This window comes from Gracilinanus agilis, chromosome 3, assembly GCF_016433145.1.
Source record: "Gracilinanus agilis isolate LMUSP501 chromosome 3, AgileGrace, whole genome shotgun sequence".
In the NCBI taxonomy this organism is placed as follows: domain Eukaryota; kingdom Metazoa; phylum Chordata; class Mammalia; order Didelphimorphia; family Didelphidae; genus Gracilinanus; species Gracilinanus agilis.
Genome location: NC_058132.1, coordinates 543,969,456 through 543,995,792, shown reverse-complemented (window position 1 = coordinate 543,995,792; position 26,337 = coordinate 543,969,456).

Here is a 26,337-nt window from a genome sequence, read left to right as displayed (position 1 = left end):
TCTGCTGCCATCTTAACCGGGAAAAACCTATCCCAGGCTCTTAATCTGATCCCTAAAGGACTATCTCATGGGATTTCAGCTAAGCCTTATTTATCTTCCCCATTGCACTGTTCTTGGGAATGTCTTTGCTCCATTCTGACATTCAATGTTTGCCTGTCTTAGAATCAAGTTTCCTATAACTCCATCAAATTCCTTCCAGCAGAATATTGTTTCATATTTTAAATTCTTAATTTTTTGTTTCTTATTTAAAATTCTTAAATTATCTTAAAATAATAAAATTCAATTTGGTCAATTTATAGGAATGTACTACTAAAAAGTTATTACTCTCAAATTTAGACATTTTAAAATTATAAACTAAATTCTTAAATTAATTTACATATATAACATGGAAAAGTTCTAATATATTCTAATGTATTTAAATTTTAATTCTCATTTTGATTTTGAAATTTTTAATTCTAATTTTGAAATATTAAGTTTCTTTCGGAAGTCATTTGAGTATTTATGGAAGTGATAAATTAATTTATTAAAGTTTTTTTTATCACGAAAGAGGGATGCTTATTTTCACCAATATTATTTAATACAGTATTAGAAATGCTAGCAATAGCAATGAGAGGATAACAATAAATTGAAGGAATCAAAGAGGTAATTAAACCATCTCTATGGATGGTATATGATAAGACATATGGAAAATCCTAGAGATTCAAATAAAATTAGTTGAAACTTTTTATAATTTTAGTAAAGTATCTATATATAAAATAAGCTCAATTATATCATCAAAAATTTTATGTATTACTAACAAAATCCTGCAAGAAGAGAGAGAAAGAAGATATCTCCTTCAACTTTGTTCATAGAACCCAGCCAAGTTTGCCCCTGCCCCTTGAGAACTTGTCTTAAGGAAAGTCCCAGTCTGATCTTGTCTAAAACTGAAGGATAAACCTTAAAATACTTAATGATCTCAGATTAGATCAAATTATTAGAGATAATAGAATCTTAAATACCCTTTGGTCTTAGAAGTTTCTACCATTGAATCAAAGGCCTAGAATGATCTTTTCTTTGTATTGATCATAAAGCATCAACCTCTCCCAGGCAGTCCAGAAATCCTTCTCTTGTGTCCATAAAGCTGATGAATTGAACCTTCCTGTCCTTTCTTCTCCAAAAGATATATAAGACCCCAAGTTCTTCAGCTCATATGGAAAATCTCCTCTCCCAGAGTCCCAAAGTATTGCCTTGGTGTTGTAAGAAAGAAGGGTGTCAGATAGATGGGGGGGCCTCTGATAACCCCCTGTGGCTAAATGGATGTGGGCTAAAGCTAATCACAACCCCTCCATACTAGGAAAACTCTTAGGGGTGTAACTCAAGTAGGGGTTCCCTAAAATGGATGTGCCAGGGTATAGACAGAAATGTTTGGAGTTGAATGAGATCCAAATGACCCCACTCAGTTACCCAGAGCCAGGTTAGCTGGGGGACGAGCCTCCTCAGACCCCAAAATGACTTCCCACCAAATGGAATGCATGCTCCTTCCACCCTTTAACTACAAGATGAAACCTCCTACCTTGAAACCATTTGAGAAAACTGAGATGGTGACTCGGTATACCCCTGTGGAAGACAAGTCCAAGTCCTTTGTGTCTTTTCCCACTTAAAAGCAAAGATCTTTTGAGAATCCTCGTGAATTGGTTATCGAGAAAAGTGCAGAACATAAATCTACCATGGTGAAATATCTAGCCTGACTTGGAATGGAAGAAATTATAGCAGCTGGACTTGGAACAACTGGATGTGTCTTGATGACATGATCATTTACTGCTCTTAGATCTTGAATAAATCAGTAAACAGGTCAGCCATTTTCATCCGGTTTTGGCTTCTTTATAGGCAAAATCGGTGTATTGTACTCAGAAAAGCATGGTATTATTATCCCTTGTTGGATTAGGGACTCAAAAATTGAACGAATACCCTCTATCGCCTCCTTAGTCAAGGGATACTGAGGCACACAAGGAACTGGTCCTTCCTTTGTCCTCACCCTGACCGGAATAGCTGATTTTAGGAACCCAACATCTGTTGATGATTTTGACCACAAATCCTTAGGTGTATCCTCAGGTATTGGATAGATAGTACCTAAGTCATCCTCTGTACTGCTAGAATCTAAGAAAAGCAATGGAAAAGCCTTCAAAGATTCCTCTGGAAGATGCAATGAAATATCACCAGATTCAGTACATTGGATAGTAGCCTTCAATTTACACAATAGATCCTTCCAAACAGATTCATAGGACACTCCGGAACACACAAAAATGCATGTTCCACCAAAAGTGGTCCTAGGGTCACCATTTTTGGTTGCAATTTAGCTACTTTCTGAGTCACACCCATCGCACCGACCACATCCATTGTTCCAACAGCTCTACAATTAGCAGGAAAGCTTTGCAAAATGGTATTACTGGCCCTGGTATCAACAAGAAGGTTGTAAATCTGGTCTCCAATAGTTACAGACACATATGGTTCAGTACTATTGGGAGGTTGGAAAGTTTCCAAAACCAGAGCTAAAACAGTAACATCAGAACAAAGCTCAGCCATTTCCTGTCCATCCAAGTTAACATCATCAAGAATTACAGAATTTTCCCAGGATTTTAAACCATTGGTCTTTTTCACCTCTATTCTGGTATCATTGTTCTTATTTACAATCAAATTATCCTTAATCAAATCACAATTTCTATTATTTTCTTAATTCCACTCTTACTAGAACTTCTAACATCATTTACAACACTATTTCTCTTTTTCTCACAATTATTTACAACATTAATCAAATTACTATCAACACCATATAAACCATCATCAATCTTAATCAAATTATTACCAACACTAGTTAAATTACTACTACCAGTAGGTAAATTACCATTAACATTGGTTAAAGTACTATTTACACCATTACTAGTAGTTAATTCAGATAATTTAACATTAACACCATTCAAATTATCATTAATTCTCATCAAATTATCATTCACATTGATTAAACTGTCATTGATTCCATTTAAATTAACACTGATCAACCCATTACCATTATTAATTAAATTCTTATTATCACCAATTAAATCAGTATTAACACCAAGTGCACCATTTCCATTATTCACAAATACATTATCATCATCCTTAACACATACAATTTCATCAACATTTACTTTAGTTCCATTTCCTTGATCAATCACTTCTGAACTTCGGGCACACCTTCATAATGAAGCTGTCCCTCCATTCATGTTACCATTATTAACATTCCCTTGCACAATGTGACTAAACTTGGGGCGAGTTCCCATGCGAATACATTCCTGCATCATTGTCAAATTAGGAGCTTGTGCACCTTAACAGCATGCATTCTGACACTGGGAGACATTTTGTTGTCCATTTCCATGATTAAAACCATTATTCCAATTATTTCCCCTGTAACCATAATTATTATTATACCTATTATTTCCATTTTTATTATTGTATCTCTGCCCATATGATCTCTTTCTGTATCTACAGTCCCTTGCAAAATGCCCAATACATCCACAAACACAAACATAACAAGATTTCTGCCTCTGGTTCCTAGTGTTTGAATTGCTACTGGTCTTATAATTATTATTATTATTTCTCTTGTCTGCTGCCTATAACGCTGCTACTGCCTTGATTTCATTTATTTCCTTCTCATTAGCTCGAGAATTTGCCTCCCGTAATTGCTTCCTAAGATTTTCAATGATTGTATCCTTGTCATCACTACTCCTGTCTTTTTCTTGGGCAAAAAGGTATGTTGCTTTTTGTTTCAATTTGTCTAGGCTTAACAATTCCCAATCAGGGTAATTGTCCATAAAAAATTTCTTTACCTGGGGAACCAAATTTCTCACAAAAATCCTTTTAACATGATCTACCGTGGTATTTTCCAGAATATTCATGTTTAAATACATTTCTGCTGCCTCAATGATTCTGTCCAAAAAAGTTGCAGGGGTCTCTACTGCTGTCTGCCTGATCTTTTCGAAATTACTCCAAGAATTTGGACGCTTAGCATGCTTCTCTAGAAACTGAATCAGAGACTTTCGAGCTTGTTTCAACATGCGCTAGGTAGGAACTGAATTCAGGTCCAGTTCCTCCCAAGCTACAGGCCATGGTCTCATTCCCTCCATGTTTCGTGTCTCCTCTACAAACTTTGCTCTGTCATGATTTGATAAGATCTCCCCTAACATGTACCAACAATCTTCAAAGTCTGGATCATGTTGTTTTACAAAAGCTTTGAAGATGTTCACAAATTTCCCAGAGTCCTCATGGAAATTTGGAATCTTACGTTTCAGATTTTCTACATCCTCAGACCTGAATCTAGTATGTTGTTTGACGTGGAATACACCATCTTCGCGAATGATGGGAAGATCGCAAAGAGGAAAAAGGTTAATGGGGGTTTCAGCCTTATTCTGAGCCTGCTGTTCTAGCTCAGCCTTTGTTGGAACACCTTTGCCAGAAATGCCCATGTTCATATATTTCGTCAGGTTGCCAGTGTGGGAAGTACCAAGGGGTTGACCATAGAAAGAACCATTTTGCATACATAATTCTAAATTATCTAACTTAATTTGCAATAATCTTAACATTTTTTGGTTTCAGAATCCCTGAAACACCAAGTCACAATGATTTTAATATAATACCCAATATGATATAATATCCACCTCAATTTGTATACAAAATAACCAGTCAGAATCAGAACTGGCATGTGACATAACAAATCCAATATGTTAATTGTTAAAATTGGTTGTGCAAATTCCATGTCCATTATCCCTCTAAAATACCTGGGTATAACTTTAAACCACAGGTAAGTAATAGCCCAGACACCTTTCCATAATATCACAAACACATAGTCTATCCAATCTTCAACCACCATTGTGTCCATCATTCTCCAAACAGACCAGCTAACCACAAAATCTATTGTATTATTAGCTACTATTCTGACTAATAACAATTAATAAACATAATTAATTAAATACAAGTACAATTAAACACAGCAACAGAGAACAAAACCAAAAAAAATGAAGAAAATCCCTTTCTCTGGGGCAGCACCAAGCTTGAGAGTATTTTCCCCTACCCACAGAGATTTATGAATGACCTGGGGTGGGGGCTGAGAAGCTCTGAGCAACTCACCACTGGTTGAGAACTCTCAGCTCTCACCCAATGGCTGAAGTCCCTCTTGGTATATTCAAGCCCCTCTTACTTCCTTTATGAATCTAGCTAGCCAACTGTTCACTTCCTGTCTGTCTCTCTATCCACCTATCTGGGTAGTGCCAAACTGTAGGAAAATATAAGTGAGGTAATGGGGTCACCAGGGATATTACAATAAACTAAGTGGTTTGTGGGAACACACTCTAGGATTTATGAGAGACTGGACCAGGGTGAAGAGACCAGAGTTTACTGGATTTCCACAAGAATGGCAGTTGATCTTAACTGTCACCCAGCTTCCACTAGACCAGAGTATAGAAACAGGCTAACAAGGTAAAAGGGACTTAACAGCTTTAATTATGTTAGACTAAAAGGTGGGAAAGGATTTCTATACTTAAAATCTAAGGGATAAAACCACAGGGCAATGGGAGGACTTATTCTACTCTTATCTAAGTGATCTAAACTAACAGGGCCCAAGGAGCTGTAAATGGAGTCTCTGGGTTTCTGCCTCAAACCTGGAACCTGCCAGGCTTGAGTGCAGCTAGGACTTAGTGGCTTTGGGATTCTCACTGCAATCCACTGATGATCTCTGGATGTCAGGAGTCAAGATGATCTCAGGTACCAGGTAGAGAGGGTTCTGCTTGAAGCACTGTCCTCCAGTTTTCAAACTTCTCCTCCTCTCTTGTCTCTGTAAATTTGTCCTTTTCTTAGATGCCACACCACACAGGATCCCAGGGGAAATCAGGAAGCAGGTTGTCCTTTGCTCTGAGGTCTCCCAGGCTGGCAACAGTTTTGCCCACCACTAATGGAGTCCAAACTCAGGGCACAGACAGACTTCCTCCTTCTTCATTCCAACCTGGAATTCCCAGCTCCAGCTCCTTCCTGCTAGGTACTTCCTAATCAATACATAATAAATACCTAATCTAATCTTCCTCACAACAGAAGGAAGGAAGAATTTCCATTTAAAATCACCCTGGCCAATACAAAATATACAGGAATCTATTTGCCAACATCAACCCAGGATTTATATTAACACAACTACAAAACCCTTTCCATACAATTAGAATTAGATCCAAATAATTGGAAAAATGTTAATTGTCATGGTGAGGATGAGCTAATATAATAAAAATTACAATTCTATCTAAATTAATATATTTATTCAATGGCTTACCTATCAAACTACCAAAAACTTTTTATAGCACTAGAAAAAAATTTTAACAAAGTTCATTTGGAAGGACAAAAGATCAGTATATCAAGGAAACTAATGAAAAAAGAAATGTGAAGAATGGAGGCCTAGCAGTATCAGATCTTAAACTGTATTATAAAATGGTGATCATCAAACAAATATGGTACTGGCTAAGAGAAAGAAGGATAGATCATTGGAATAGATTTGTAATAAATGACCTCAGTAAGATAGTTTTGAGAAACCCAATATTCCAAGCTTTTGGGACGAGAACCCACTATTTCACAAAAACTGCTGGGAAAATTGGAAAATATTATGGGAGAGATTAGCTTTAGATCAATATATCATACCTTACACCAAGATAAATTCAGAATGAGTGAATGACTTAAATATAAAGAGGGAAATTAAGTAAATTAGGTGAACATAGAATAGTATACCTGTCAGATTTATAGGAAAGGAAAGAACTTAAACCCAAGGAAGAGATGGAGAATATTACAAAATATAAAATGAATAATTTTGATTACATTAAATTAAAAAGGTTTTGTACAAACAAAACCAAAGCAACCAAAATTAGAAGGAAAGCAACAAATTGGGGAAAAAGCTTTATAACAAAATCCTTTGACAAAGATCTCATTTCTCAAATTTGTAAGAAGTTAAGTCATTTGTACAAAAAATCAAGTCATTCCCCAGTAGATAAATGAGCAAGGGACACGAATAGGCAGTTTTCACATTATGAAATCAAAACTATGAAAAATCACATGAAAAGGTGTTCAAATCTCTCATAATTAGAGAAACGCAATTCAAAATAACTCTGAGGTACCACCTCACACCTATCAGGTTAGCCAATATGACAGCAAAGGAAATTAATAAATGTTGGAGGGGATGTGTAAAATTGGGATTCTAATACACTACTGGTAGAGTTGTGAATTGGACCAACAATTCTGGAAGGCAATTTGGAAATATGCCCAAAGGGCTTTAAAAGACTATCTGTCCTCCTTTGATCCAGTCATACCAGTTGGCTTTTATCCCACAAAAATAATAGGGAAAAAGACTTGTTCAAAAATATTTATAGCCTTGCTCTTTGTGGTGGCAAAAAACTGGAAAATGAGAGGGGTGTCCATCGACTGGGGAATGGATGAACAAATTGTGGAATCTGATGTTAATGGAATACTATTGTGCTGAAAGGAATGAAGAGGGATTTCTCTGTGAACTGAAAAGACCTCCAAGCATTGATGCAGAGTGAAATGAGAATCAGGAGAACATGTACACAGAGATTGATACAAGGAAAAACAAACAAGCATTAACACTGTTAAAATTTCTTTGTGGGATGTTTTTATGTAGATGTTAAGAAAAGTAAGCTAAATATAAAAGAGATTCACAATTTCCTTTACATATAGTTTTCTTTTTTTGCATATAGAAATGCTTTTCTTATTTGGTTTTGTGAAAATTTTAGGAAAAAATAAAGTTATTGCATTGATTGAATATTTTTTATTGGAGAAAATTGAAGTGGTCTGTTCAAATCTTGTTTTCATAAAATAACTTCAGTTAAAATTCTTATCCCTTTTTTCCCTGTTATAACTGCTCCTTGACCAGAGCAAGACTAAGCATCAGCTGTTGGGTGGGGAAGTAATGAAGAATTTGTTTATTTTAAAGAACTGATTAGTTATGAATTATAAAGCTGCTTTTTCTATATTAGGTTTTAGAATATTATTAATATTCTTGAAATTAGCATTGGTAATAATATTAATAATGCTTGGTAAATATTAAAGAGGATTTAAAAAAATTTTCTCACTGAGTGATCATCACCTGACTAAGCATGTGTCATGTTTTAAATATGGGATGTTGAGTATATTAACTTTTTTCTCATATCTAATATTTGAGAGGGGTTATTAGGTCATTTAAAAAGGCATAGTAAATTCCTCTCAGATCTTTGTTTGGCCTATTTATCAGATATCGTCAGGTCTTCTACAAATGTTTTGAAATTTTATATTGTCATACTTAAAGAACTTAGTATTTCTCTTTGTTGAAGTAAGGAACCTTATGAGTTAAATCTTACATGATGAATGAATTTTTTATTAGAGCACTTAGAAATCATGTAATTGTATTTTTCAATCACTTAAGAATGGTAGAGCTATATTCTTTAATATATATTTTTTCAATCTGAAAATGTAGATTATAATTATTCTTATGACATACCAGTAGAAAATTCTGATTAATACTGAAATGATGACTTTGATTTGAAGGAAAAACTATAGAGCTTTTAATATACTTCAGTTCTGTGTTGTTTTTTTATTTTAGATTCTGATCCTTCATCAGTGCTGTCACTTTTTCTTAAGGGTACTTCCATTTGCTTCTGTTATCACTAGGACTTTATTGAGGAAGCAACCTTTCCAACATTAATGTGGGATTTCATGGACTCAGTTTCTCCTGTTGTGAACAGGGATGTTTAAATCATGTGTCTTAATTTGGCAACATAAAAATGTAGTGAGGTTTTACATGAAACTTTGCTATGATTTTTACCTGAAGCCTAAAAGAGCATTCTGTGCCAGAATGTTTTAATGATGTGTACATTTTTTTCTTGCCTTTTCCTAGTAAATCCCTCTTAATCAGGGCATTTGATCATTGAACTAATTAAACATATTATTAAATATTTTATTATTTTAAAGCTGAAATATCTAAGCTATTGATGTGTAACATCTAAGCTATTCAACTTGAAACTGTTATTCTTTTTATATTGCTTGGCACAATCACATAGATGAATATTTGGCCTTATTATCTGCCATTAATTATTTAAAATCCTTCCAGTATCTTAGAATAATGCATGTAGATAATGATTTGGGAATATTCTAACTAGGATATAAGTACATTATTTCATAATGTTTACATCAACAGCAGTTTTTGTTTTGAGACAAAAGATGTGTACTTATCTTAAAGAAAAAATTATTTTTATTTTATCTTTTCTCATTTCTAACTGATATCTTGACTTGTTCTTTTTTTCAATATTAACACTTATGTATAGAATGTATTCTGTAATACAAAGAGATTACACAAGGCTATAAGAAGTTCTAATGGCATTACTCTGTGAAAAGGTAATATCTAGTATTTTGAGGATGATTAAAAGTGATTATGTCTGACTATAGATAGTATTTTGATATAATAATAATTTGATAATTTGTCTAGTTTTTTTATGATCCCCTACCCAAATTTGTTGTCATAAAAGAAGGGTGAAATACTCTTGGATGAATTCATGCAACTTACCATCTTACTATCTACGTTAGGCATAGAAGCCACTTGTGTGCCAAGAGCATTTTCATTTAAAGCTCCTGCAAGAAAATAAAATCCTTTGCAGAATCTCATCCTCCTGAGAGGGGATTGAGAGGAATTTATAATTAAAACTAGAGAAGATTATAATAAATAATAACATAGAATAAAAAATAACAGATAACAAATAAGGGAAGTGAGATAATAATTAAGTGAAAGGGTTTGAAGAAAGGAAAGATCAAATATATATATATATATGTATATATATATATATATGTTTATGACAAATCTCTTTCCAATTTTCTCAAAGGCAATGCATATGCATGTTCCAATGACAAGATAAAAATATGAGTATATATCAACTTTGTTCCTTTCACTTTATTATTGGCAGTTTTTCAAGGCAGATATTTGTTTCAGGTAAAAGTGAAAAAAATAGCAATACATATAAGAAATGTAAATTCTTTAATATAGGGGTCCATAAGTGGATAGTCTTTATATTAATAAAATTAGAATCCTATGATTTCAGTTAGCTATCATCATCTGACTGAATTATCAGCCATGCAAAATTTGAGTGACATTATTAAATTGTATTAAGATCTAATTTTCAACAATTTTAGGGAAAAAGTTAAAAATGACCCCAGCTTAAGAGAAAGTAGATCTGCCAGGATTAGCATGACTCCAGACAGCTGAATGTGATAGCAGTGAAAAATGACCCCAAAAATCAGACTACTACATCATGAGACTTGGAGTACTTGGACATAATGGACCAGACAGTAGGAGTTGGACTATTTTCCTTTTCAAATTTCTCCCATATGCCAGGATTTTGTTTTTAAGACTCTTGTGTCAGAATGGGCATGCCCCCTTAATGGCTACCAGTCAATGAATCTATAAAGCATTTTTGACATGTTATAAAACACCCAAGCATCATAATTTAGACTCTCCATTTAATGTATAGTCATATTTGGGGAGCTTCATTGAAGAAATTGAGTTCCAATTTCCCTAATACAGAGATACTATGCATTCTACTGTTTTTTGCATTTTTGTTGGCATTGGAACTTCCAAGGAATGCCTTCCTTTTCAACAGAATTTGGTTAATAAATGAAAGCCAAGAAGGGTTCATTTCATACATATGTGACCTGTCCACCAGTGGGATGATGTGAGGTTGGATAGATTGATGTACTAACTCTTAATTATTTATCACTAATTAAAGATGTCTTGGGATGTTCAAGAGAGGGACTAAATAATAAGATACTATTTATTAAGCTGCCCGACCCAAGCCCTGGAGACCTATATCATTTTATTGGTTTTGATGCTGGCCTAACTAATAAACCTAATATGATATAAAATAATATAACATAATATAACATAACGTAACATAACGTAATATAATATAATTAATACAATACAATATAATACAATACAATATAATATAATACAATATAATATAATATAATATAATGTAATGTAATGTAATGTAATATACACAATTATATAAGAATGTATATAATTAATAAACATATTCATAACCGAAATCAGACACTCAAGAGAATTTTAATTGTAATAGTTTAAAATTATTCTCCAGGATGATTGTTACCAGTTCACAAATCCAATAGCAGTATATTATGTCTCAATTTCCCCGCATTTATCATTTTTCTTTTTTGTCATATTAGTTAATCTGACAGGTGGTAACTCATAAAAATTTTACTTTCCATTTCTCTAATCAATAGGAATTTGGAGCAATTTTTCACATATCTATAGTTTATTTTAATTTCTCCTGAGAATTGCATGCTCATATTCTTTGAAGGTTTTTTTTTTCCATTTGGCAAAAGACTTGTATTCTTATGAAGTTGACTCCATTTTCTGTATATGTGATAAATGAGATCTTTGTCAGAGATAATTATTAAAAATATTTCTCTAGGGTTTTTTTTGTTTTATTTTTTGCTTTCCTTCTAATCTTGGTTGCATTGTTTTATTTGTGCAAGAGCTTTTTTTAAATTTTAATGTAACCAAAATTATTCAATATTCTGCATGTCTTCTCTGGTCATAAATACTTCCTTTATCCATACATCTGACAGTAAACTATCCCATGCTCAACTAATTTGCTTATGGCATCAGCCTTTATTCCTAAATCAATTTTGATTTTATCTTGGTGTATGGAATGAGGTTTTTGTCTTTGCCTAGTTTCTAACATCCTTTTTTCCCCAATTTTTTCAGCAGTTTTTTTGAATAATGAATTCTTCCAAAACCTTGCATTTTTTGGTTTGTCAAAGACTATATTACTATTTACTTCTGTGTTAAATGCCTATTCTATTCCATTGATCCATTACTTTCTTTCTTAGCCAGTATCAGATTATTTAAATATTATTGCTTTATAATACTGTTTGAGATGCAATTTGGCTAAACCATGATCCATGGTTTCTTTTTATTAATTTCTTTGACATACTTGACCTTTTGTTCTTTCAGATGTATTTTATTATTTTTTCAAGCTTTATGAAATAATTTTAGTAGTTTGATTTGTATAGAAATGAAGAGGTAAATTAATTAGGTAGAATTGCCATTTTTAATATATTTCTTTGACCTTTCAAAGAGTTTTCTTTTGTCCTTTGCTCATTTTTCCAATTTTTTTTGTGACCCTGCCTCTATTTAACTCTGTACCAGATACTGTCCCTGCGTATCATGTGCACTAAATTCATCTGGATGCTTCTCCCCAGCTGCCAGCTGCCCAAGGTGGACTTGCAACAGACTTCTCCTTCTGCCGAATGTTCTTTCCCTCAGGAGCTTTGTGCTCTGGTTTGCACTACCCTCTTGCCCCAGTGACACTAGGCTTTCCTATTATTCTTTTCCATTGTCTTTGCCTAGATCATTTTTTCTCTGTGTCTTTTGTAATTTTCACTGAACTAGAATTTCTTTTGGAGAATGTTTTCTGTGTGTATCTTTGGAGGTGAATTTGAGAGAACTTGGAAAATTCCTTATTATATGATCCTAGCTTATGGAAGGGGAAGTCCTGGGTCCTTAATTACACAGTTTTTGAAACATTGTTTAAACAATATCTTAATTACTGCTCCCTTAAATGCAAAATCTGTACCAATGACTAGAAAATGATCTTTAGCAACTGAAACAATTTGGAAATACATGATATAAAATTAACCAGAAAATAAAAGAAAGTTTTATCTAAATGAGAGGATGTCTCAGGAATTGGCCTTAAAAGGCACATAAAGAAGTTGATAGAGTTAGTTTTTTGGTACCCAAAGTAAAGAAGAAACATAATATAATGAAGCACTTGATTGTGTTGCATTGAAAGACTGGTCATAAGCCTAGTAAAAAAAATGAAATTAGAAATATGCCTATTTCTTAGAATTTCTAGTTACTTTTATACTTTTACAAATGTAAATAATCTATTAGAGCAAAAGATTTCATTAATGTTTAAATATTTATTTTATTATTATTATTCCTATTGACTCCCAGAGGAGCATAGGGCTGCAACCATCTCACACCAATGGACTCTGTTCTGGGCAACTTCCCCCAACTGGGCCCATATCACTCAGATGGTCCCTGTCTCGTTCTCGGCATATCTCCACCAGGTCTGCTTTTCATAGCGTCCTGACTGATGGGACACCGAACTGTTCCCCCCCAGAGTCTGGCATTGGAGATCCCCTCAGGCCATCTGATGTCCAAGATGTGACACAGGCACCCATCAACAAAGACCTGGAGTTTGTTGGCTTTTGCTGGCACGTGTCATGGACTCTGTTGGAGAGCAATCTTCCAGACTAGGCGATCGTTGGTTTTGTTGGTTTAATGAGGTTGCAGTTTCTGTAGCAAGTGAAATTTTTACGGGGTGAGGTTGCTAGCCCCACGCCCAACCCTCCTCCTTTTTCAGCCCGGCTTGGCACCTTCCTTGGAGGAGTTAATGTTTAAATATAGGAGTTTCTTTTTCTATTCATTTATTTAACATATAGCTCTATCTTTATCTATACCTAAAGTAAATTTACATTTTTTATGTTTATCTATGTAACAATAGCTAACAAGCATATAGTATCTAGTATGTGCCAAATATTGTTCAAAGCACACTTTATAATTATTATCTCATTTGGTCCTCACAACAATTCTGGAAGGCAGGTGCTATTATCATTCCCATTTTGTAGATGAGGAAACTGAGGCAAAAGTTAAATGACTTGCTCAAGATCCCACAACCAGTAACAGTAGAGGCTTGATTTGAATTCAGGTCTTCCTGTCTCTAGGTCCAGTGCTATACCGATTAGCTGACTCTCTCTCTTTCTCTCTCTCTCTACTTATCCTCAATCCTTCGTAGCTACAGGAATATAAATCTCTTGTATCAGTCAGTTTAAAAAATATTGAAATCTATATATGTAGCTCTAAATAACTTACTCGTTTGGTAGTGTGTCCTAGGAAAACAGTCCCATAGTAAAAGATATGTTCTTGAAATCATGTCATGCTCATTTGTTTTTGAAACAGAATTAAATCAGAATTACTTTGTGGACTCTCTAACAAATCTCTTTGAAGATATACTTTTGAAAGCATGGAGCTTTATTTCAGGTCAGGTTGTTTTAACTGTAGCAGCAATGAAGTAATGCACTGGCAGAAACTGAAGTTCAGGTATTATTATTTTAACTACAGATCTGACTGGTATCTGACAGCTAATTCCTGAATTATATTGTCTTCTGACCCTGGGGAAAAGGGCAGTGTGACACAACCACCTCTTTCTACTAGCAAACTTGGGGCTTAATTTGAAAGATTTGATGATTCTAAGAATTCTTTTTGAAATTGGAGATCTAGTTCACCTAAAAACCTCTCTCTAAAATATTTGTTATTTTGTTCTAATATTGTTAGCAAATTGTGTGTGATGAATGGAATGCTAAAGTAATGGACAATTCAAAACCTATTCACTTTTCTTAAATGGTGGCATTACTTTCGATTTTTCATTTGAAAATTATGCCTAAGAACAAATTAGACTTTAAATTAAAAAAACATTGGTCTTTCTTGGTCTAGGTTTCCTTTCCCACTATCAATTCCCTTCAGATCTGGCTTGCATATTGTTAAATTGTCTATTTTCTTTTCTTTATCTGTAAACAAACACTTACCTTCTTTCTTGGAATCAGTGTCTTTTGTGTATTGGTTCCAAGTTAGGAGGGTGGTAAAGGCTAGGCACTGGGGGTTGAGTGACTTGCCCAGGGTCACAAAGCTAGGGAGTGTCTGAGCCAGATTTGAACACTGGACCTCCTGTCTCTTGGCCTGGCTCTCAATCCACTGAGCCCCTCCAAAAACTAGGTCTTTTCTAATTTCATGAAATTTGCCAAGAAGCTGTACTACATTCCCTCTTTAAATTGATCATTTCAAAATGCTCAACACATCCTCAACACAATGCTGCCATGTGTATGTGTGTGTAGTTCTAGGAGAAGAAGGAGCAGGAAGAATAAAAGGGAAAGTAGAAATAGTAGTTATGGTTCCATACTTGTCCACAGAAATCTAATTAATTTATGATTCATTCCCTCATGATTCAAAGAAGGATGATTAAGTTTCTATTATTTACAAAGAATTATATGCCAAAAGTATGCAAAAATGAATAAGATATTCTCAACCCTTTGAGTTCTTTATATTATGTTATATATTTATATTATATTTTTATTTTATTTGTTTATGATTTATTTATTTGTATTATATATAAAGTGTTCTAACAATGATCCAGTGTTCCTAGTTACTTTCCATTTTTTCTCCAGAATAACCTACTTTTATGAATTTGCATTTTTTTATTTATCTTTTCTGAGGGCTTTCCTGTCTCACACACAGAGAATCACTCAGACTTTATAGGCTTCAAAGGACATTCAATGGATATAAGAAAGAACTATCCTTGATTACACACCAAGGAAATATCTGTGGTTCTGTTATTCCAAACTCATATAGTTTGCCAGCATATTAGTCTACTGAAATCTCTAACTGGAGCAAGCCTACAGTTTTGTAGATAGAATGAAAAGAGGGTAACCCCCTTTTGATTATATATGAACTTAGAATAGGAGACAGTATTTAGACTTTATATAAAATTACTTTGAGGGCACTGAAGATCTGTATACCTAAAGTGTGAGTCAAACCTGAGACCCTGGAAAAACACAACACCAGTAAAAGTAATGGGAAAACACAGGAAAATATAAAAAAGCAACAAATAAGGTCCTGAAATTTCCCGTATCTGACACAAAACCTGAACTAAGACTAAAAGGAAGAAGGATGGGGGGAGTCTCTACCACAGAACAATTAAAGTGTCAAGAATACCCAAGATATAAACCCAGAATAGAAAATAAAAACAAAAGGACAAAAAACAATGCCTCTAAGGAAAATACAACTTGGACAAAAGACCAGCTAGAATTTCTGGAATTGAAATAATAATTTTTTAAAAATGACATTATAAATGATATAGCCTGATGTGAAAGATTTGAAAACAACTGAAAGCTATGGAGGAAAGACTTGAAAGGAGAATTTTAGTCCCAGTAGTCCAAAGCCTCATCCAAGTAACAAGAAGTTGAATATTAAAACAGCATAAACATGTCAATTACTTCCTGAGATTATAATAAATAACAAGCCCTAAAATGGACAAACATGTAAAGTATTTTATATCAACTAGCCTGGAAAATATGCCAAGAAAAGATAACAACATGATCTGACTATCAGAAATGCATTATCCCACAAAACCAAAATAAAAACTGGATATATTTCAACAAATTATGAAAGTAAACATCTAAGATCTATTAGAACCCGGGGACAAAGTGACCATAGAGAACATATACTGTTCACCTTTTTAAAGAAATCCCAAAATTAAACTCCCCTGTGACATCATGATCTTAATCCATTTTTAATGTCCAAAAAATTCAAGAAGAGAGGACACATTGAAAAGATGACACAAAATTTAGAAACTACTATAAAAAGTATCAGTCATAGGAATGTTAAATTTCAAAAGGGAAAAAATTACATATGCAATCAAGAACAATTTCCTCCAAAAAACTGAACATAATACTTGGGAGTAAAAAATGAATTTTAGTGAAATAGGATAACTAACAATTCCTAATTAAAATATCATAACTGAGCAAAATACTGAGTAAATAACTGAATAAAATACCATAACTGAGTAAAAATTTTGAAATAAAAATATTGGAATCCAGAGAAACCCAAAGAAATAAAAGTGTATATTGGCAACTATATAAGGATAGTATTTATATTCTAATAAAGGGAGATGATTATAATGTCCTCTCAGGTTAGTAATGTCATCTAGGGTCAGAGAAAGAATTAAATAACACTGAGGGTTTAGAAGTAGTTATATGATAATGTGATAATCAAAGAAGACAGGAAAGATATGGAAAAAATAATATATTAGACAAGAAAGAAAGGGTAGGAAATATTTTACCTACCATAATCATTGTGTACAAATAGAGATATACAACCAGAAGGATCTGGCAATGTGGAGGAGAGTGAACTAAGTATCACTTGACCTTAGTTTTCAACTAAACTAGTAAAAGAAAGATACAACCAAAATATTTATGCATATACAAAGAGTTTGATGGAGACATTTATTTAACAGTTATACAAGAGTTTTAACAGAAAGAGAAGGGGGAGAATAAGATGGGGGAAAGATTTAGGGTGGATTTATGAGGCTAGATTTAGTCATAGACAAAGCAAACTCTAACTTCAGGAGACAGATTGTAAAATGAGAGGGGTAGACATTTTTATATAGTGAGCCTCATACTATGTGCCAGGTAATGTGCTAAGTCCTTTGCAATTTTTTCTCATTTTATTTTCACAAAATTCTACTGGATCAGATGCTATTGTCTACATTTTACAGTTGAAGAAACTGGTGTCAAGCAGAAGATAAGTGATTTGCCCAGGATCACACGAATGCAAAATATGTGAAGCTAGATTTAAACCCAGATCTCCCTGACTCCAGTGCTCTAATGACTGCACAGTCTTAGTTAACTCTTATGAAAGATATTTATTTGTACTCAGCTTAAAGAGAAGACACTGGTCCATCTTAACAGTTAAGCATCAGCAGCTAGAGATCTGAATTGTCAAAGAAGTGGGGAGGAAGAGTTCTATCAACTTGCTTCCTTTCCCCCGACTGAGGCTTGAGGTTTTCAGTCAGGTCTCTGAACCAGCTGCATCTTTTTACACTATGTGTCAGACACTGTATTAAGTGTTAGGAGATATAAAAAAGGCAAATGACAGCTTTTGCTTGTCTTTCAGGAGATTGCAATCTCATCAAAGTGTTGATATTCTCCTTTTGTATCTATACTATTTTATCATATAATCATACTGAAGTATCAAAAATGACTGAACAAAGAAAGATAAAATTATGCTTACCATGGTATATTTTTCCAATGGAGCAGTATTGAGGGTTCTTTCAATAGGTGTTGATTGTTATTATTTACTTACATCATAAATACATTTTGGATTTGCCTTTATGAAAACTAGACAATACAACTTCAATAATTTAGCCTCTGTAGATTCCTAGTTATACATGTTTTCTCTCCACTAGTAGAAATCAAAATCCTTTTATGAGTCAGCAGATAATCTTTATGAATTAGATATACAATAAACAATATATCAGAAATTCATAAAAGGTGTCATGCACCTACATGCCTATAGATTTTTTTTCCAACCTTAGCTTCAAGCCAATCTTTAATCATTACCCCAACTCAGAAGTTGTTCTAGGTCATGGTTCAAAGTATTTGTGTTCAGTTTTGGTGATTCCAATTGGAAATAGAATATCTCCAAGGAAGGAAGGAGTCAGAACATTTCCCTAGTACATAAAAGAGTTAGTCAGTCAATGATACCTCTACCTCTCAACTCTGGACTATCTAACAGGTATCTGGGTCTCCCTGCTTCCTTAAACACATTTGACCATTTATTATCCTTCAGTTCCCAAGGACTTCTGACTTTTCATCACTATGAATATTTCATCTTTAATGAAAACAGAAATTTAACACAATATTAGCTCCCATCATAGGGCGTCACTTTCCCTAGACTTAGTAGAGTTGCATTTCTAAGCCCTTTAGTTCATCAATTCTTCCTATCCATCTTTCTCTATTTGTGCTTTAAAAAAGTCTCATGATACTTGCTTAATTTCCTGCAACCCATCCCATCATGTTCCTCCTTCTATTCTAATCCCAAATCCTCCAAATGTTTCCTTTTTCTTTTTCAACTACTCATGGATTAGCAGGTGATCCTTAGATATAAGCACTCTTACTATGTAGCAGACAATAAAGTTACCAGCATATGAGAGATGAAGGACTTGCAAAATCAGATAAGGTTTCTGAGTTGTCCAACATTATATAGAATTAGGTAGTATTGATGTTTGGACTAGAGGACAGATAAGCTAATACTATCAGCTAATGTTTATACAGAACTTTAAGCTTTGTAATACACTTTATAAATATCTCAATTTATCTTAAGAATGATGGCAATTAGGTGTAATTTTTGTGCTCATTATACAAGATGAGAAATCAAGGCAGGCAGATGAAGTGAATTTAACCACACAGCTAATTAATATTTGAGGTCAGACAAGATCTCAGTTCTTCTTGACTCTAAGGTCAGTTATACACTTATCAGACATAGCTCCTCTGATTCTTTACTCTTTACTTTCTACCAAATACTAATTATTACCAGGGCATTAATTTTTTTCACTTTTACTGGTTTTTATATGTAATTCTCCATTAATATTAAAGGGATAACTTATAATTAATATATTTTTTTTAAAAACTGAAGTTATTATTTACTCATAAATATATTTTCTTAATTAGGCAAATTTCGAGGTGATGCATTTCTGTCTGATGCTGTACTTCCAAGAGATTGTAAGGGAACTGTGGAAAGACATAGCTTGACAGGATTAATCATTAATTTCTAGATGTACTTAGTGACCAAACTCCTGTACAGAAAATTTAAAGATGATTAAACATCTTCCAATGTGTTTTAAGGAAAATTTGGTCCATTATTCACTTGATGTTGGCCTGTAGTTCATATATCCAGATAGTCTTCTGAACATGATTAAAGTTGAATGTGAAGACATATACTATTATTTCATCTGATTGGAAGATAGATTGCTATTACATCTTATCTTTAGGTTGTGGAAAACTGGAGGAAGTGTAGAAACTCCACAACTTTGGAATAAAATGACCTTCTGAAAAGTTCTAAGGAAAATAAAAATTAAATAGGGATGTATCCCAAATAGAATTCCCTCAGGTTTCTAAGACATGAGAATTCCTTGATTAGATTTAATGTTATTGTCACAAATCTATTGCATCTACTTAGAACAAAGAAAGGTTAAAGGAGAAAAAAGCAAAAATTCAGTGCTTTTTCCCTGTTAATTACTATCAGAAATAGATTCTAAAAATATAGGCCAGAAAATGATAAGTATTTTAAAATATGCTCTTTTCTCTTTCCCCTAACACATCACTCCACACACTTCTAATACACTATTTAGGAAGATTAATTGAAAAAATGAGGGTAATAGCAGAATAATCAATGACTTTTTCTAAATCATATAATGTGATAATTCATTTTACTTTTTTAAAAAATTCAAATTATGTATCAGAAATTTGGAATCTAAGGAATATTTGAGAAGATGATAGAATGTTCCCCATGACCATAAATCATCATGATATTCATCAAATAATAGAAACAACAAAAGGAAAGAAACTTTCACAAGGGAGGAAAAAAAACACTGAAAAGAAGGAAAATACAAAAATGGAGAAAAAATTAAAAAGTTATGAATTTAAGGAAGAAATTTATAGTTGTCTTGAGAGACTGCAAAAGTCTCTCCTAAGCCCATGTATCAGAGTCAAATAAATGGCTTCTCCAGAATACGCAGAGAATATGAAAGCCTATTTATTTAGCCTGTAAAGATACTATTGAAAAATGCAGCAAGGATGGATACTTTTAGGGGTTTATATAACCCTAGCTCTTCCAGGTACAATGTCATAATTACAAAGTTTTTGTTTATGATAGAAATAAAGAAACTATTAAGCTTTACTTGCTTTCATGGAAGTTACTAAATGATTTCAAACTCCTTAATGACCATACCCTTCCTCCTTAAATTCTATTTATTAAGTGAGATATTGTATAAAGGTTTGACCAGAGCATATCATGATATACTCCTGATGAGGGTCATGAGTGACTATCATATGATTCTAATGATTTTTATGGACCGGTGTGAAAATAACATTCTGAAAAACACTTCTAGCAAGAAAACTACAGTTCAAATCTGGCCTCAGACAATTCCTAGCTATGTGACTCTTGGAAAGTCACTTAACCCCCATTGCCTAGTCCTTACCATTCTTCTGCCTTGGAACCAATATAGAGTATTGATTCTAAGATGGAAGATAAAAGTTTTAAGGAAATAAAAAAGAAAACTACTAAGATTAAATTTAATATGTTATAATTAGGACCTCGAAAATACATCCACCTAAGGTTCTGGATACTGTTATTCCAAATCAGAGACATCCTTCTTTCCCTGAAAAAATGTTAGGAAAGACAAATTTTAGTTCCTCCCATATGTGTGAGGTGGAAGATAATTTTTGGGGCATAAATATATATTTCAACACAGAATTCACAATCTATTACAACCCCTTCTTTCCTTGTGATAATGTTGTCTAAAGAGAAGTGATGCGGCAAGTCCCAAACTTGTTATAGCTACACTAAAAGCAGTTTCATTTATGAACAACTGTAGGGTCAAGGTCAAATTCACAATAACTAAAAATAGTTATTTAGTACTTCATACCTGATTGAAAAATAATTGTTCATGGTCGGAACCCAAGTTTCCACAGTTGTAAAGTATATATTCTGGGAATAGACTGTGTCATATAATATCTCTTCCATCTCAATTTATTGAAAAAGGAAGAAACTAATATTTTCATATATATCCCAAAGAGTGACTATCATATACTTGGAATTTATAGTATGAGATCATACTTTTCCCCCAACATATACTTTTCCAAATAAAGAAGTAATATGTAATAATGATTTTATAGATTGGGTACTGGCTACTATGGTATCAATTCACTTATATAAAGTATAAATGGCCTCAGTTAATATTTTTGGTACAAATATTTCAATTCAGAGGCTTTAGCCAATTAAAATTATGAATTTGTAAAGACTGGATAAAATTAGCTTTCATTTATGTCAGCAAAAGATGCATAAGGCAATAGACATTCAGGTTAATAGGAATATAAATGAATCAATGGTCTGGTTCAAGTATATCATTTCAAACTTGTTTTGCTTAGTGATTATTCAGTTGTACAAATGATCATTTGTTGGCTGTCTTTTAAGTAGTTAGATAGGTGAAGGTTACCAATCAACTTCACAATATTATGAATATTGTTAGTCTCCCAGGTAAGCATATTTACCTCTTAATTGTGGTCTGAGTTGACAGTACCTCAATTTGATTTAGATTTAATAAGACCAAACCATGCAAAAGAGAGTGAACATTTGATACTAAGTGGCATGTCCAGTGTAGTATCTCCCTACCCTTAGAAATCATGAAACCTGTGGCTCTTAGTATATCAACCATCAAAATGGAAAAGGACATATAGACAAGCAGAAAGAACATGAGGTCACTGTTCATTGGAATTAGATCTCTATATAATCATTCTTATGGTATTTCTCCCAAAACCTTATGGATTACATAAAAAATAAATAAATAAAAATACTTTGGGCCGATATGCTTTCTCCATATATCTATTGCCTGTGCTATAAAGGCAGATGTTACTTTGGTTAGGAGACTTCTCACAAAGTTTGACATAAGAAGTCTTCCTTCCTCTTTTGGGTGGTCATCACAACTCTTTTGCCAATTCTACAGCTTTTGGATAATAGGATATATAAAATGTCCTATTAATGCATTATTGCTTAGCTCAGTTTTTTAACTGTGAAGTTTTAACCTTGATGATAAAAAAATTAAATTTTATATTCTATATGGTAAAAAGACATGAAGTAAGAGAACTTCTATAACATTTCTTGCCAAAGTACCCTTATTTGGAAGGACTATTAGTTCCCAAAAAGATATGCAATTCTTTCCTTGATTTTTTTTTTTTTTGCTAGAGGCAGTGACTAATGCGCCGCTATTCTCAGTATCATAGAGTTCAGTATCTTTGCAGTGTTTGCCCATGTTTTTTTTGGTTTTCAAAACATAGATGGATCATTTGGAATTCTGGGCACTCAGATGAAAGAGAAAGGGAATATACATTTACATAATGCCTAATATGTGCCAGATAGAGTGGTAAGCACTTTATAAATATTATCTCATCTCACTCTCATGGCCACTGTGGAAGGTGTCATTATTTCTCTATTTTGCAGTTGAGAAATATGAGGCCAATGATAAGTGGTTTGTCCATAATTGCACAGTTGGAACATATCTGAGTCAAGATTTGGATTTAAACCTTCCTGATTCCAGGCCCAGTATTCTATCCATGATACAATGCAGATACTATCATTTCTGCTTCAACTTTGGTAAGAATAAATCTCAGACCCTAGAGAGCTTTCATTGAATCTCTCTAGCTGTGATTAGGAAATATATGAATTACTGACTGAAGAAGGAAACAGCAATCAACTCCAATATCTTTGCCATGGAAACTGAAATGAGTTCATAAAGAGTTAGACTTGACTTAAATGATTCAATAACAACAACAAATATATAGTATTCTTGGTTATTTGTTCCAGAGGGTTCATAGTGTGTATTCTCAGTGATAAACAATTACATAGATTACTTGAACAAACTTATGTTGTTGTTTTTCTGCCTATACAAAGTTCTTGTTGTGAGTTCAGTGCCTTTAAGGAGCTTTCCTAATGGCCAACCCAGGACTCCTAATATTCCTAATAACTCACATTCCAATGGACATAGTCCATGAGTTTATGTAGATGATGACTGGATTCACATCCTGACCCTAGGCCTTCTCACAATGTAACCAAAAACTCTCACATTAGGCTATTAGCGTGACTCTTCTAGTCTATTAAATTTAATGTTGTTGCCTGAGATGATATTCATGGAAACTAATGCTAAGTTTTATTAGCATTATTAACATCTCTCATATCTATTAGTGAACCAGGCCCTTGTTTTTCTTCATTTAATTCCTCAGATCTTAGTATCCTTTGAGCTAAAAGGGATGTGAAATGTAATGGAGATTTTATTCAGAGATCTACTTCTTTAATGTTTGTCCCTTTATTATTTATACTATTTACTTTTATGTGTCACTGCTTGGCACATTTCTCTTTGTATTATTCCAAAACTATGATGAAAGACATATTTTCCTTCTTGACTTGGATGTAAGAAATATCTCATATGACTCATCTTTTTCTTTTTAAAAACCCTTTTAAAAACCCTAAGGATTACTACTAAGTAGTAATCCTTAGAATTACTACTGTGTATTGGTTCCAAGGCAGAAGAATAGTAAGGGATGCTAGGTAATGGGGGTTAAGAGACTTGCCCAGGGTAACATAGGTATGAAGTGTCTGAGGTCAGATTTAAAAATAGGACTTCCTGTCTCTAGGCCTAGCTCTCAATCCACTGAGCTGCCCAATTGTCCCACCTCAATTCATTTTAATATGTGAATTTTCACATGTAGGGAATGTCTTCAGGCCAATCGTTCAGTGACAATGAGAAGCAAAACCTTGATAACAGATGCCTCCAAACCATAATTCTTCTTCTACCATCAAGAAAATGATTGTTCCAAAATCCAAGTAGTCATTATTTACTTTTCTTTGTGGTTTTTTGACAAAGACTTCACTCTGACTGAGGGTGGCAATATTTCCATTGTTACAGATCCAGTGTGGCCATATGGGACCATTGTAAGTGACTGAGAAAATGCTACCATAGTAGAAGTAAATAGAATGTCCTTACCATGAAAGCTAAGAGATATGAAAACTTAAAGAAAAAAATGCATTAAGTTTGACAATTATGAGGTCATTTGTCATTTTGAGGAGATAGTTTCAGTTTAATATTGGGAATGAGTCAAATTTCAGTGGTTCAAGAATGGAATAAGTGGTCAGAAAGTAGAAATATCAGCTCTATACCATTTTTAGGAATTAATTTTCTTTCTTCAACTTTTGTAATGCTTTTTCCACTTGGCCAGTAATACATTTAAGAAGTTGTTTGCTTCAGTGGATTTTTGTGTTTCCTTTTTAATTAGTCCAATTTTAGTTTTTAAGGAATGGCTTTCTTCAGTGAATTTTTGTATCTCTTTTATTATCAAACTCTTGAGCTTTTCATTTCTTTCCACAATTTTCTTCTAGCTCTCCTTTTATTTGATTTTTGAAGTACCTTTAGAGCTCTTCCAAGAATTTTTTTTTAGGCCTGATACTCTTGCCTTTGAGGCTTCATATGTTTCTGTTTTGGCATCATTGTCCCCTTGAGTTGCTATTTTGATGTTCCCTGGAGCTCAAGTAAGTTTCTAAGGTCTTTTTTTTGACTTGTGCTTAATTTTTTAGTCTTTTTTATCATCCTATCCATATGCTGAAATTCATCTCTGTTACTAGGGTGAGGAGAGTATTGCCTGGAGACTATATTGTAATCTACTCTGGTTTGGGAGGGCAGCCTTACTAAGTTTAAACCCTGTAGTGTGCATTCAAGAAAGTGGTCTGCTTGGCTTGCTCTGTGGAAGTTTGCAGCTATTTTGTCTAGATCTTCCATGTGCTGGATTAAGCTGGATTCTGCTCCCTGCATTGTCAGTTCCTCTGGGTGCTATATGTGCTGGATTAAACTGCATCTCTTTCTTCTCCTTATACACTGCCAGTTTCCTCAGGGGCCATATACACCTGTTTGAGCTGGCTTCTATACACCCCAAAGGCAATTCCCCTAGGTGTGGCTTGCACTGGATTGTTCTTTCCTCCTACCCCAATGAGATGTGTATTTCTTGCTGTCCTTCATAATCATCTTGGGTCAAAATAGTTTCACCCTTTCTTTAATTTGTTCTTCCATTCTAAAATTCAATTTGAAGCTTTTTTGTTTTGTTTTGTTTTCTAAAGTAGATTTAAGTGAGTTCAGAGTGTGATTTATTCTGCCATCTTAGTCTCTCGACCATTTAAAAAAAGAAATTTGGTATGAAAGGAAGAATTAAACCTCAATTTTGTAGGAAGATTAAGGGAAATATATATTTTTTTAGAATTGTGGAGTCCTAAATGTGTTTTTCTCCTGAAAATGCATATGAGGATGAGCCAGTGATTATGGAGAAATTGAATATGCATGAAAGACAGGTTGATTAATGAATCAATTATTTGGAGTTGGCAGGACAGAAGGATATGCGATTAATTGCACAGGTAGAAAAAAGATTAGCCATTAGATTAAAGAGAAGGGATATATCTTCCTTTGAGACATGAAAAGTAAAAGGGTTGATACTGACAAAGTGTGAGGAATAGAAAAAAAATGAATGAATCTTTGATATGTGGTCGTTTTTCTTCTTAAAAATGTCAATGGAATAGGAAACTATAAAAGTAAGGAATTTGGCAGATTTTGGGAATCATTTAGTGATATTTGTTTTTGAGAAAGAGATAACAAATCTATAAACTTAGAGAAGGACTGCCTATTAGCAATTATGTACTCACTGATATTATAAACCACATATTTATTACATTATATCTTTAAAATCAAATAAGGCATAAACAAAACACAATTAGGATTACATAACATTTTTCAAAGAATTTTTTTTAAATGCCTGGGTACAAATTCAGGAACATATTTGATTTAGAGGACTTAGTGT